Below are 13,514 nucleotides of genomic sequence, written 5' to 3' on the forward strand. Positions count from 1 at the left end.
AGGTCTTGCCTTCGGATTTGTGATAGAAGGTGTACCCAACAGTTTCCTTTGGGTATCCTATGAAGACACATTTCTCCGATTTGGGTTCGAGCTTATCAGGTTGAAGCTTTTTCATATAAGCATCATAGCCCCAAAATTTAAGAAACGACAACTTTGGTTTCTTGCCAAACCACAGTTCATAAGGTGTCATCTCAATGGATTTTGATGGTGCCCTCTTTAATGTGAATGCAGCCGTCTCTAAAGCATAACCCCAAAACGATAGCGGTAAATCAATAAGAGACATCATAGATTGCACCATATCTAGTAAAGTACGATTACGACGTTCGGACACACCATTGCGCTGTGGTGTTCCGGGTGGCGTGAGTTGCGAAACTATTCCGCATTGTTTCAAATGTAGACCAAACTCGTAAGTCGTAACTCAAATATTCTCATCCACGATCAGATAGTAGAAACTTTATTTTCTTTTTACGATGATTTTCAACTTTACTCTGAAATTCTTTGAACTTTTCAAATGTTTCAGACTTATGTTTCATTAAGTGGATATACCCATATCTGCTCAAATCATCTGTGAAGGTGAGAAAATAATGATACCTGCCACGAGCCTCAGTATTCATTGGACCACATACATCAGTATGTATGATCTCTGACAAATCAGTCGATCGCTCCATAGTTCCAGAGAACGGCGTTTTAGTCATCTTGCCCATGAGGCATGGTGTAAGGGCATTTTATCCCTAAGGTGTTTTCGTGATTGATGACAATGCATTTGCGGACTAATCGTGTTCCTTGAGTATTTCAGTCGCTTCGTCGCTAGGCACAAGACGGTTTGGTACCCATCAAAGACTATTGAAGTCGGTGGTGTTCTACGTCTCTTTTGGTGGATTTGAGTCGTAGGATAGCCGTACTATTAAGAGGGGGTCCATGGTGGAAAGGTTCGGGTGGAATCATCACGTACACGTTTTCTTCCTTTGCACCGCATTTCCCTTTGCGCCTTGGAGCATCCTCCGTTATCTTCATTGTTGTGCAAAAAGAAGGATTCCTAGTGTTGCTTCCGAGGCATGCGGTAGTACTGCTCCTAAGAGCGGTAGTACCGCAGGCCCCTGCGGTAGTACCGCAAGCCCCTGCGGTAGTACCGCAAGCCCTTGCGGTAGTACCGTAGGAGCACACGGTAGTACCGCTCCTATGGAGCTGTAGTACCATGGCCTCAGGCCAGGCTCAGCCTCTCTTGCGACTGTAGGGGAGGATGTAATTTTTTACATCCGCGCCCTACGCGGTAGTACCGCCCCATGCGCGCGGTAGTAACGTGAGTCCTGGTCTAGCTTAGTAACACGAGCGGAAGTAGGGGCAGATGTAATTTTTTACATCCGCTCCCTGCGCGGTAGTACCGCACGCCTGGCGCGATAGTACCGTGTCGGATTTTTGCACTGTTCGATTTTCAGCGGAAGTAGGCACGGATGTATTTTTATTCATCCGTGCCCTTCCCAGCCTAGTCCATTCTGGCCTTGCGGTAGTACCGCAAGGGGGAGAGGTAGTACCGCGTCAGCGGCAGTACCGCTCTCAGCTTTTCAGCGGAAGATCGTGCTTGCAGTGCTTGTATCAAAGGAAAGCTTCATGAGAAGGCTCACCCTCCCACGACTATCATCTACTCGAAGAGACCCTTGGAGCTCCTTCACATGGATCTCTTTGGGCCTCCATCCTTTGATAGTCTTGGAGGTAGAAAGTATTGCTTGGTGATTGTGGATGATTATTCAAGATACACGTGGGTATACTTCTTCAAGAGAAAGAGTGAGAGTCAACAAACCGTCATCGACTTTGCAAATGAAGCTCAACGTCAACATGATGCAAAGATCTTGACAATAAGAAGTGACAACGGCACCGAGTTCAAGAACTACACCTTGGATGAGTTTCTTAGTGATGAGGGGATCAAGCATCAATATAATGCACCATATACCCCTCAACAAAATGATGTCGCGGAGAGGAAGAACCGAACGTTGATGGATGCGGCAAGGACCATGATGGCAGAGTTCAAGTCTCCATACAACTTTTGGGACGAAGCCATCAACACAGCATGTCATGCATCCAATCGGCTCTATCTCCGCAAAGGCTTGAACAAGACTCCATACAAGATACTTACCGATAACAAGCCCAACCTCAAGTACTTCTGGGTGTTCGGGTGTAAGTGTTTCATTCTCAAGAAAGGTGTTCGTTTGTCTAAATTTGAGGCTAGAGCTTATGAGGGCATATTTGTTGGTTATACTACAAACTCGCATGCTTACCGTGTCCTCAACAAGTCCACCGGACTCATTGAGGAGACGTGTAACGTAGAGTTTGACGAGAATAACGGCTCCCAAGTGGAGCAAAGTGGTACTTGTGATGTAGGTGATGAAATTCCTCCCCAAGCCATAAGAAGAATGGGTATTGGTCATATCCTACCCATTGAGGAACCCCTTGTGGCTGAAGGAGAAGGAAAATGCTCCACTCAAGTGGAGCCATCACCTCCCCAAGACCCACACGCTTTCGAAGAACAAAGTGAAGGCCCTCAACCTCTCGAACAAGACTAAGGGCAAGATCAACCTCAAGATGGTGATGAACCACCAAATGATGCCCAAGGTCAAGTTCTCCCCCTCGATCAAGTTCAAGACCAAGAACAAGCTCAAGACGCCGCTCAAGATGATCAAGTTAATCCTCCTCCTTCCACATCCGAGGAGGAGTTAGAGCGTCATGCCGCGAAGATTGCTTCCAAGCTCACCACCAAAGGTCATCTCATGAAAAATGTGGTTGGAAGCCTAAGAAAGGTGGTAAGCACTCGTAGACAATTAGCAAACTATTGTGAACATCACGCGTTTGTCTCTTGTGTTGAACCCCAAAAGGTCTATGAGGCGCTCGAAGATTCGGATTGGCTCAATGCCATGCATGAAGAACTCAACAACTTCGAGTACAACAAGGTGTGGAGATTGGTGCCAAGGCTGTTGGGGAACCACAACGTCATTGGAACCAAGTGGATATTCAAGAACAAGCAAGATGCTCATGGGAACATCATTTGCAACAAGGCAAGATTGGTAGCACAAGGCTACTCCCAAGTCGAGGGTATCGACTATGATGAAACCTTTGCTCCCGTTGCTCGCCCTGAATCCATTCGTTTGTTGATTGCCTATGCCTCCCATCACAACTTTAAGTTACAACAAATGGATGTGAAGAGTGCTTTTCTTAATGGTCCTATTAATGAGTTGGTTTATGTCAAGCAACCCCCCGGGTTCGAGGATCCCTACTTCCCGTGTCAGGACCCCGACTCAATGCCACATCGATCTAGCATGTAACACCTCATATCACTTTGCGGCCTCACGCACGGTATTCCCACGGGTGTCGCCCTACCTTTACCCGGGACCGTTTGCGCCTTTTGGCACACGTATATGACAGTGTCGCTAGCATCTATATGATAAGGAGCCCGGGCTGACATGGCTAGTCGTAAACCCAAAGTGGCACAAACTTACAGGGACAGGCATCCATGACCCAGCATCGAACGTGTCGGTCATCAGCAAGTGAATCCAGGCTGTAGCACTGGGCTAGCAGGACTCCGGTGAACCGGGCTGTAGCGGGCTAACAGGACTCCGGTATTCATCGCGTGACATTTCCCCGAAGGGACAGACACAGGAACGAAGAAGGACACATGCCGGCCAGCCTAAGTGTTCCGGAGCAGTAGCAAGCTACCATTGGAAACACTAGGAGACATTTCCCAGTAAGAGAGGCTACTAAGGATAAACAACTAGATAGTCAGATCCCACACATACCAAGCATTTCAATAACATACACACAATATGCTCGATATGTGCAAACACAACATGGCATCACAACATGACTCTATGACTCAAGTATTTATTCATTAGGCTCCGAGGAGCGAGATATTACAAACATAGGTCTCATGACCCAACATTCAGAGTATACAAGTCAAAGCACAAGCGGAAGCTATCATGTCTGAGTACAGACAACTATAAATGAAAAAGGCTGAGAAGCCTGACTATCTACCAGATACTGCCGAGGGCACAAGATCGTAGCTGAGGTAACAAGCTAAACGTCGAAGTCCAAGCGGAACTACTAGTGAGACTGAAGTCTCTCTGCAAAAACATAAAATAGGCAAACGTGAGTACAAATGTACCCAGCAAGACTTACATCAGAACTAACTACATAAGCATCATTATCAACAAAGGGGTGGTGGGGTTTAACTGCAGCAAGCCAGCTTTGACTCGGTGGCTATCCTAAACTACGACTGCAAGCGACTCTTTTGAGGTGGCGCACACGAGTCCACATATTCACCATATCAATACACCACTATGGATCCGCTCCCGTCTCCCTACGAGAACGCCATCCATAGCACTCACGCTTATCTTGCGTATTTTAGAGTATCCACTTTCACTTGTCTATGAACTGATATAAGCAATCCAGAAGTCCTTTTCCGCGGACACGGCTATTCGAATAGATTAGGTTAACCCTGCAGGGGTGTACTTCTTCATACACGCTCTCACCACTTACCGTCGTTTACACGACATGTACTCGGCAACCTTCAAGCGGAAGCCCAACGTGGGTGTCGGCCATGACCTACCTAATCACCTAAGTCTCTAGTCCAGGTTTATCGCCTATTCGGGTTCCATCCATGAGGAGATCCGGCCGGAGTTTCGCTCACAGCCCCAAACGATGTGAACAGGGTTCCCGAGACACCAAACGGGCGCCCGGTACACCGTGCCACGTGCCTACCGCATCACAGCCCACCCCTACGGTCAGCGCTGCCCACGGTCTCCAGCATACTACAAACACCAGAAACTACTTGCAACTCCTGGACAGAGGACAAGGGTGATCAAGAAGCCGAGAGGGTCCATTGGTTTCGGGCCCAATGCGTGGTAGTAGCTGAATCATGGATCACAAACACAGAACTCAGTTCCTGAGGACGGCTGCAATGAGACAACCCACCATGTACTCCTACATGGCCTCTCACCGCTACCTTTACCAAATCGTATTCACACACTTAGCTCACACACGGTAGGACATGTTCACACGCCTCTGATTCATCCCCGATGAATCAGACCTGACTCAACTCTAAGCAGTAGCAGGCATGACAAACAAACATGAATGAGTAGGCACAACAGGGCTCAAACAACTCCTACTCATGCTAGTGGGTTTCATCTATTTACTGTGGCAATGACAGGTCATGCAGAGGATAGAGGGGTTCAACTACCGCAGCAAGTAACAGATGAATCGGTGTTGTCCTAATGCAGTAAAAGAGAGCAGGAGCGAGAGAGTAGGATTGTATCGGAATGAACAAGGGGGGTTTTTGCTTGCCTGGCACTTCTGAAGATAACATTGAGTCTTCATCAGTGTCAACGATCACATCGTCGATACAACGTCTACCGAGGGGGAACAACACCGGCAAACACAGAAGAAACACAATCAATGCAATGCACAATATGATGCATGCTATGACATGGCAATATGAATGTGTTTTGGGCTAATGCACCTAAAACCAGATTAAATGAAGTTGGTTTGAATCCAAGATTCAAATTCAAACTCCATATGTGGATATTTAAATGCCATTAGTATGATTTGTGCTAAACAGCAGCTATAAGTTGTTCTAACATGCATGAAAATGGTACAGATGGATTCCTTGAATTTTTCTGATAATTTTTCATATATAATTTATTTAATTTGGAGTTACGGTTGAATTTCTATGAATTTTAGAAGTTTTAGGCATTTTCTGGAATTTCCTGAATTATAAAAAAATCCAGAAAATACTTATTGCGTCAGCCCCACGTCACAATGACGTCAGCAGGGTCAACTGGGCGCCCCAGGTCAAATCTGACGTGTGGGGGCCACACGTCAGTGACACAGGAGCTAATCCCGGTCAAACCCAGCGCTGACTGGGGTTTGACCAGGGGTGGGGCCCGCTGTCAGTGGCCTAGGGGGTTGATTAGTGTGGGGGGGTTAGCCGCTAATGATGCCCACGTCATCATCGCCGGACTTACGCCGGCAGCGACCAAAATGGCGGTGGCAACGCGCCGGACTTGCGCTAAAGGCGACGGAGGCGGCGGCTGGGGGCACCGGGGCGTAGCCCGGGCTCTCCCGCATCTGATGGGGTAGGTGGGAGGCTGCGGGAACGCCGGGGCTCGTCGGAACGGAGCTCGCGGCGGCGCCGGAGTTCGGGTGGTAACGGGCGCGAGGCCCTGGTGGGGTTTTGGGCAAGCTGAGCTGCGCATGGGCTTCCTGTGAGCCCCACGAGCTCAAAGCCGTGCTCGAACGCGACCGAAACAGGCCATGGCCGCGACGGCAGCATGGCCGGCGGCAGCGAGCTCCGGTCGTCGGCAAAGTGGCAGCTGCGGTGTGCAAACGAGAGAACGGAGAGGGGGAAACAGCACAGGAGCTCACAGCGGGTGCAGTGGTGGCCTCGGCGAGCTCGGGGAGGCACCGGAGCCGACGAATTTGACGAAGATGGCCGGCGGGTCCGAGGTAGAAGACGACGTCGATGGCGGCGATGCGGCACGTCCGGGGCCTCGTGGCTCGTTGAGGAGGTAGAGTTAGGACCCGTGGAGCTTCCTGGGGCGTCGGTGAGGCTAGGGGTGGCCGGTAGCCATGGGTACGGCGACGATGGCGGCGAGCTCCGCTCGGTGGTGTGCGCGAGAGGGAAACAGAGGAGGGAATGGGGTCCAGGGGGAGAGAGGGGAGGTGCAGGGGGCGAGGGCGTCTCCGTGGCGTCGCGAGGGAGTCGGGGAGGCTGCCACGGCGAAGCAGGAGGTGGCCGGCGCTCTTCGGGCGCGCGCCACGCCTCGCCTCTGCCTACTGGCAGAGGAAGAAGAGGACAAGGGGGGGAAGGAGGTGGGCTGGGCCGGCTGGAGGAGCTGGGCCAGGTGGGCTGAGGTGAGCGCCAGGTAGTCCTCTGCTCTTTCTATTTTTGTTTTTGTTTATCTATTTTGTTCTGTGTTGTTTTAGTTTACTAATATACTAAACCATTTTATAAAATCCTGAAAATAGTTATGTGGCTAGAACTAAAATATACCAAACCACATAAAATGTTCCAGTAATTATTGGACATATATTATTTATATATCAAATATATATCCAATGCAAATAGCTATTTATTTAATTCAAAGGCCCAAAATAATTAACTCTGAGATACCAAAAATATTGTTTTGAGTTTTACCTCTTTGCAATATTTTCAGAGACTAAGAGGAACATTTCCTTGGACTTCTTTGAGGAGATTTTAATGTTGATCATTTTTAGAAGGTTTCTGAGGCTTTGAAAATTCCTCAATTCAAATTTCATTTGAATTAAAACATGATGCTCACATGAGGTCTAGCCTAGTGCATAACAGGACCAGGGATGTGACAACTCACCCCCACTAAACAAAAATCTCGTCCCGAGATTCAAGCGTAGGGTAAGGTGAAGGGGAAACGCAACTAGTATAATCTTCACGATCCAGGGTGCACTTCATAAGAGCGTTGATTCGATCACCATCATTGTCTCGAAGTCTTTCTCTAAGAACTCCAACTAACATGACAAGAAGAGGGAAGGAAAACTCTAGAAGAATTAATCTTCTCAAAGAACGAACAACTCAGGATTAACTCACGGAATGGGACATAGCAACATCTCTCGAGCTGAGAGACGAAGCACACCTCTAGAGGAATGGAGTGGAACAGATGACGAAGGTTCACTAGGTAGACAACGATTCCACACCTAAGAAGGTGGTGAACGGTTGTCAACGTAGCAAGGAGTTGAGCTGCCATGATACCTCAATGAGACATCCTGGAGGGGGGGGGTGATTCGTAGATATATCCCCTTAAGTGGCAAAAAGAATTACTTTTGATTCAGAGATCATTGAAACTCTTTAAACCAGCCTAAGACAATTCTCGAGCGATCGTTTGGAGGGGGTCGATAGAATGGCATACTCGGACTTGGATGATGTGGATTACCTTGTTGAAGACAACGTAATGGATGAATTTGCTTATCACCGGAAATGGAAGAGACCCATGGTAGAATGGCACATTGGCGGTGCAAGCTGGGAACAAAATGCAAATGCTGGGAATGATTCTGGTAACTGGGGAAGAACCCAACAATAGAGAGTGAATTCACTGTTTGAGAAGGTCATAGCATTGCCGAGGGAACTGAGAGCATCCCAATTAGAGCCGATGATAACACGTAGCGCTTGTGCGTGCTCTCAAGAACTTGAGCATTTCCACAATCATCAAGGTTTTATCAACAACCGCGTCAAGGGTGCTGACAACACAACATACTACCATGATGAATAGCGATGGACGATGCAGATGCGAAGGAGGATAACACTTTCTCAGATTTCACCTTAGCGAGGCCAAGCAAATAAAATCTGTATGATCGACCGAGAGACATTTAGCACTCCGCTTCTAATGTTCTCCTTGATGTGCTAGCGTAATCCACCCATAGATATGGTTTGATATCTAGAACATCAAGTAAAAAGGTCGGACTTCGGAACACAGAAATCCATAGGGGCAACTAGGGAGTAATCCTACGAAATCCCTATGGGGAGGTGGCCAACTTCCTCAAACAAGATACTATAATAATAGGTCTACCGGATGGGTGTGTTGGCCACGACATCCACCTTGCCGGTTATTGAGAGACCAATATTATAATTCTTGGGAAATGTTCCAACCATCACATCTGCCTGAGATTCAGATCTGGTTGGTGTCAGGATATCCCAGACTCATCAAGTCTAGAAAGAAAAATGAAAGTTTGCAACACAAATCGACGAGATAATGTTGCGGGATTCTCGGGGAGTGAGCTACGATAGTAAGCTCCAAAACATGAGCTGGTTCTGCTACAAACATGCGAACACGTTGTCCCAGACAAGCATGGCCACGTAGCAGTCTTATAATTAAACACTACCGAGTTCAGGTGGAGAACCATCATCGAGGATATCGAAGTCTTTACGCAAGTCCATGGATTAGATCCCAAGCATAGACTTATTTTCCTTGAACAAGTCAATTAGTGGCTTAGTGTGCTAGGGACACATATAGAATGAAGGTTGCAAGTCTCCAGACTACAGAATACTTCGCACGTGTGCATGACTGATTTGGGATGATTTCAAAGGAAACAAAACAATCTTTCTCAAATTCACGGCGGCAACTTTCACCAAATGCACGTGTATAAGAGGAAGTCACTCCTTTCATCAAACAAATACTTCATGAGCTAGCATGAAGAAAATGCTTTCAAAAGTTTCCAACACTAGCTTAATGTTCAACAACATCATGGAGGAGATAAGGATGTTGCCAATGGGCTCAACAACAATTCATCTAGGTTTCCTTTTAAAAGGAATTCCATAGTTAAGTGAACACGGTGATAGCATTGGTCAGACCAAAGATGTAATGGTGTATGCTCGAGGGATCAACCACGAATAAGACAACATTACGAGCATCGTTGGTACTAATTTGATTTGACGATAGCCCACACTCAAATCAAAGGATTGATAAGACAATAGGTCCAGCAACTGATCACAAGGACCAATCGATGAAGATATCATCTTTCTTCAGCACACCCTACACAAGAATATCCCTTTGGAACGAACTAAGTCAGGCAAGCTTTTATCTTCCAACTCTCCAAGTTGTTGTCTAGCTTAACCAACTAGCTCAGGGATATGTAACACCGATTTTTGGAGAGAAGGTGGTTCACAAGAACCCAACTTGATCACGAGATCAACATAGCGGTCAGGCGACAACCTGGTGATACTTCCGAGAAGAAATTTGGACTATCATGAACCACCGGTATGTTACTAAGCTCGAGAACAATCTTACTTTTCAGGGCAAGACGATATGATCAAATAAGCAAGGATTGGCACTATCCTAACTCACTGATCGGAGAGTGCACCAGAAATAAGGACTAGGTAGCACAATCAACCTTAGGGTGACGATTCAATAATCAACACGCTAAGAATGAGGTTATCGTCCATTTAACTACCAAGCAATGGAGTTGCTAGCAGTATTGATTTCACACGCCATGATTCATTTGTCGGCATTCCGATTACAATAACACGGAAACCAAGAAATTATCAATGATGATCAGAAGTATTACTGCGTCAAGAATTCATAAGATGGTGTGCAATTCCCATGATATTCCTGATATAAAGATGGTAATACTTCAAGGTAGAACAGACCAGAAGCTGGATTGGCATTTTGATCTGCGGAATACAATTGCTTTGACCCAATCCTAGATATGGATGAGATTCTGGAGTTTGTTTCTCCTATTCATTCTGAAATAGAATGGCTTGGCGGACCACAAGGGTAATAGGCATCGACGAACGAATGCACGCATACTCTTGACTATCAATTGATAGGCGAGGGTCGGAAACAACTAAGATGGGACAACTCAAAAGAACATATGATTTTCTGAGTTGTGGATGCATGGATTAGCATGTCGAACGAAGTTCAACATATTTCTTCCGGATAACCCATGCAGAAAGGTAGAACTGGCAGAGCCACAATATATAATGGAGAACTCATCAAGAATAATCCTGTTGTGATACTTCAGTTCAACGAGGAACTTCTGCCATAAGTAGTTCATGGTATTTGGAAGAAGAAGATACCACGGACTTCAAGGACTATCGCAAAGGTTACTAATATCCTAAAGGCACTAGCAATTACTATCAACATGAAGTAGGTAGAGTGAATCTCGGGTTCAAGAACCCAGGAACAGAATACCTATTACTAAGTAGCATCACGGGATGCTTTCGAGAATGATGGCCAGAATCATCACACTGGGAACACAAATCATGGCTAAATTACTAGATGATCCCCTAAGACACCTAGGGTCATAATAATATCTCCAACATATATGTCAAGGTAACGGAGTACCTCAACTCACTGATTAGTGTGGTTAATCTGGCCCATGGGAACATTGAAACGGGAAGAAAGGATTTGCAAATGCATCAGACTACTTAGAAACCTGGGATGACTCGGACAGCATAACGGCTGTAAATGCTCAGAAAAGATTTGAGACATTCACAAAAATGGTGGCATAACCACTCAGAAGCACAATATCAAGGTTTCGAGATCAACAATTAACATACGGAAGTAGTAGGAACTGAACTGAGACTTAAATCCAACAATCTTATAAGTCCATTGATTAGTAACACGTGATCCTAATAGAAAGAAGAGATAGCCTAGTTCTTAATCCCCGTAGAAGAGAAGATGATGACTCAGATCAGAAGGCCATGAGGTATAAGGAGTAAAAAGAGCCTTACGTTCCATCCCACAATCAATTCCCCTACATATAACTAAAGAATTTCTAGACTCAACATCGACCAGTTTGGCTTGGTAATCCTACAGGCAGTCAAGCTCTGATACCAACGCTGTCAGGACCCCGACTCAATGCCACATCGATCTAGCATGTAACACCTCATATCACTTTGCGGCCTCACGCACGGTATTCCCACGGGTGTCGCCCTACCTTTACCCGGGACTGTTTGCGCCTTTTGGCACACGTATATGACAGTGTCGCTAGCATCTATATGATAAGGAGCCCGGGCTGACATGGCTAGTCGTAAACCCAAAGTGGCACAAACTTACAGGGACAGGCATCCATGACCCAGCATCGAACGTGTCGGTCATCAGCAAGTGAATCCAGGCTGTAGCACTGGGCTAGCAGGACTCTGGTGAACCGGGCTGTAGCGGGCTAACAGGACTCCGGTATGCATCGCGTGACATTTCCCCGAAGGGACAGACACAGGAACGAAGAAGGACACATGCCGGCCAGCCTAAGTGTTCCGGAGCAGTAGCAAGCTACCATTGGAAACACTAGGAGACATTTCCCGGTAAGAGAGGCTACTAAGGATAAACAACTAGATAGTCAGATCCCACACATACCAAGCATTTCAATAACATACACACAATATGCTCGATATGTGCAAACACAACATGGCATCACAACATGACTCTATGACTCAAGTATTTATTCATTAGGCTCCGAGGAGCGAGATATTACAAACATAGGTCTCATGACCCAACATTCAGAGTATACAAGTCAAAGCACAAGCGGAAGCTATCATGTCTGAGTACAGACAACTATAAATGAAAAAGGCTGAGAAGCCTGACTATCTACCAGATACTGCCGAGGGCACAAGATCGTAGCTGAGGTAACAAGCTAAACGTCGAAGTCCAAGCGGAACTACTAGTGAGACTGAAGTCTCTCTGCAAAAACATAAAATAGGCAAACGTGAGTACAAATGTACCCAGCAAGACTTACATCAGAACTAACTACATATGCATCATTTTCAACAAGGGGATGGTGGGGTTTAACTGCAGCAAGCCAGCTTTGACTCGGTGGCTATCCTAAACTACGACTGCAAGCGACTCTTTTGAGGTGGCGCACACGAGTCCACATATTCACCATATCAATACACCACTATGGATTCGCTCCCGTCCCCCTACGAGAACGCCATCCATAGCACTCACGCTTATCTTGCGCATTTTAAAGTATCCACTTTCACTTGTCTATGAACTGATATAAGCAACCCAGAAGTCCTTTTCCGCGGACACGGCTATTCGAATAGATGATGTTAACCCTGCAGGGGTGTACTTCTTCATACATGTTTCCACCACTTAGCGTCTGCACACGACATGTGCTCGGCAGACTTCAAGCGAAAGCCAACGTGGGTGTAGACCACGACCTACCTAAACACTCAAGTCTCTAGTCCAGGTTTATCGCCTATTCGGGTTCCATCCATGAGGAGATCCGGCCGGAGTTTCGCTCACAGCCCCAAACGATGTGAACAGGGTTCCGTGACACCAAACGGGCGCCCGGTTTACCCGGCCACGTGCCTACCGCATCACAGCCCACCCCTACGGTCAGCGCTGCGCACGGCCTCCAGCATACTACAAACACGAGAAACTACTTGCAACTCCTGGACAGAGGACAAGGGTGATCAAGAAGCCGAGAGGGTCCATTGGTTTCGGGCCCAATGCGTGGTAGTAGCTGAATCATGGATCACAAACACAGAACTCAGTTCCTGAGGACGGCTGCAATGAGACAACCCACCATGTACTCCTACATGGCCTCTCACCGCTACCTTTACCAAATCGTATTCACACACTTAGCTCACACACGGTAGGACATGTTCACACGCCTCTGATTCATCCCCGATGAATCAGACCTGACTCAACTCTAAGCAGTAGCAGGCATGACAAACAAACATGAATGAGTAGGCACAACAGGGCTCAAACAACTCCTACTCATGCTAGTGGGTTTCATCTATTTACTGTGGCAATGACAGGTCATGCAGAGGATAGAGGGGTTCAACTACCGCAGCAAGTAACAGATGAATCGGTGTTGTCCTAATGCAGTAAAAGAGAGCAGGAGCGAGAGAGTAGGATTGTATCGGAATGAACAAGGGGGGTTTTTGCTTGCCTGGCACTTCTGAAGATAACATTGAGTCTTCATCAGTGTCAACGATCACATCGTCGATACAACGTCTACCGAGGGGGAACAACACCGGCAAACACAGAAGAAACACA

This window comes from Triticum dicoccoides, chromosome 3B (assembly GCF_002162155.2).
Source record: "Triticum dicoccoides isolate Atlit2015 ecotype Zavitan chromosome 3B, WEW_v2.0, whole genome shotgun sequence".
Taxonomy (NCBI): domain Eukaryota; kingdom Viridiplantae; phylum Streptophyta; class Magnoliopsida; order Poales; family Poaceae; genus Triticum; species Triticum dicoccoides.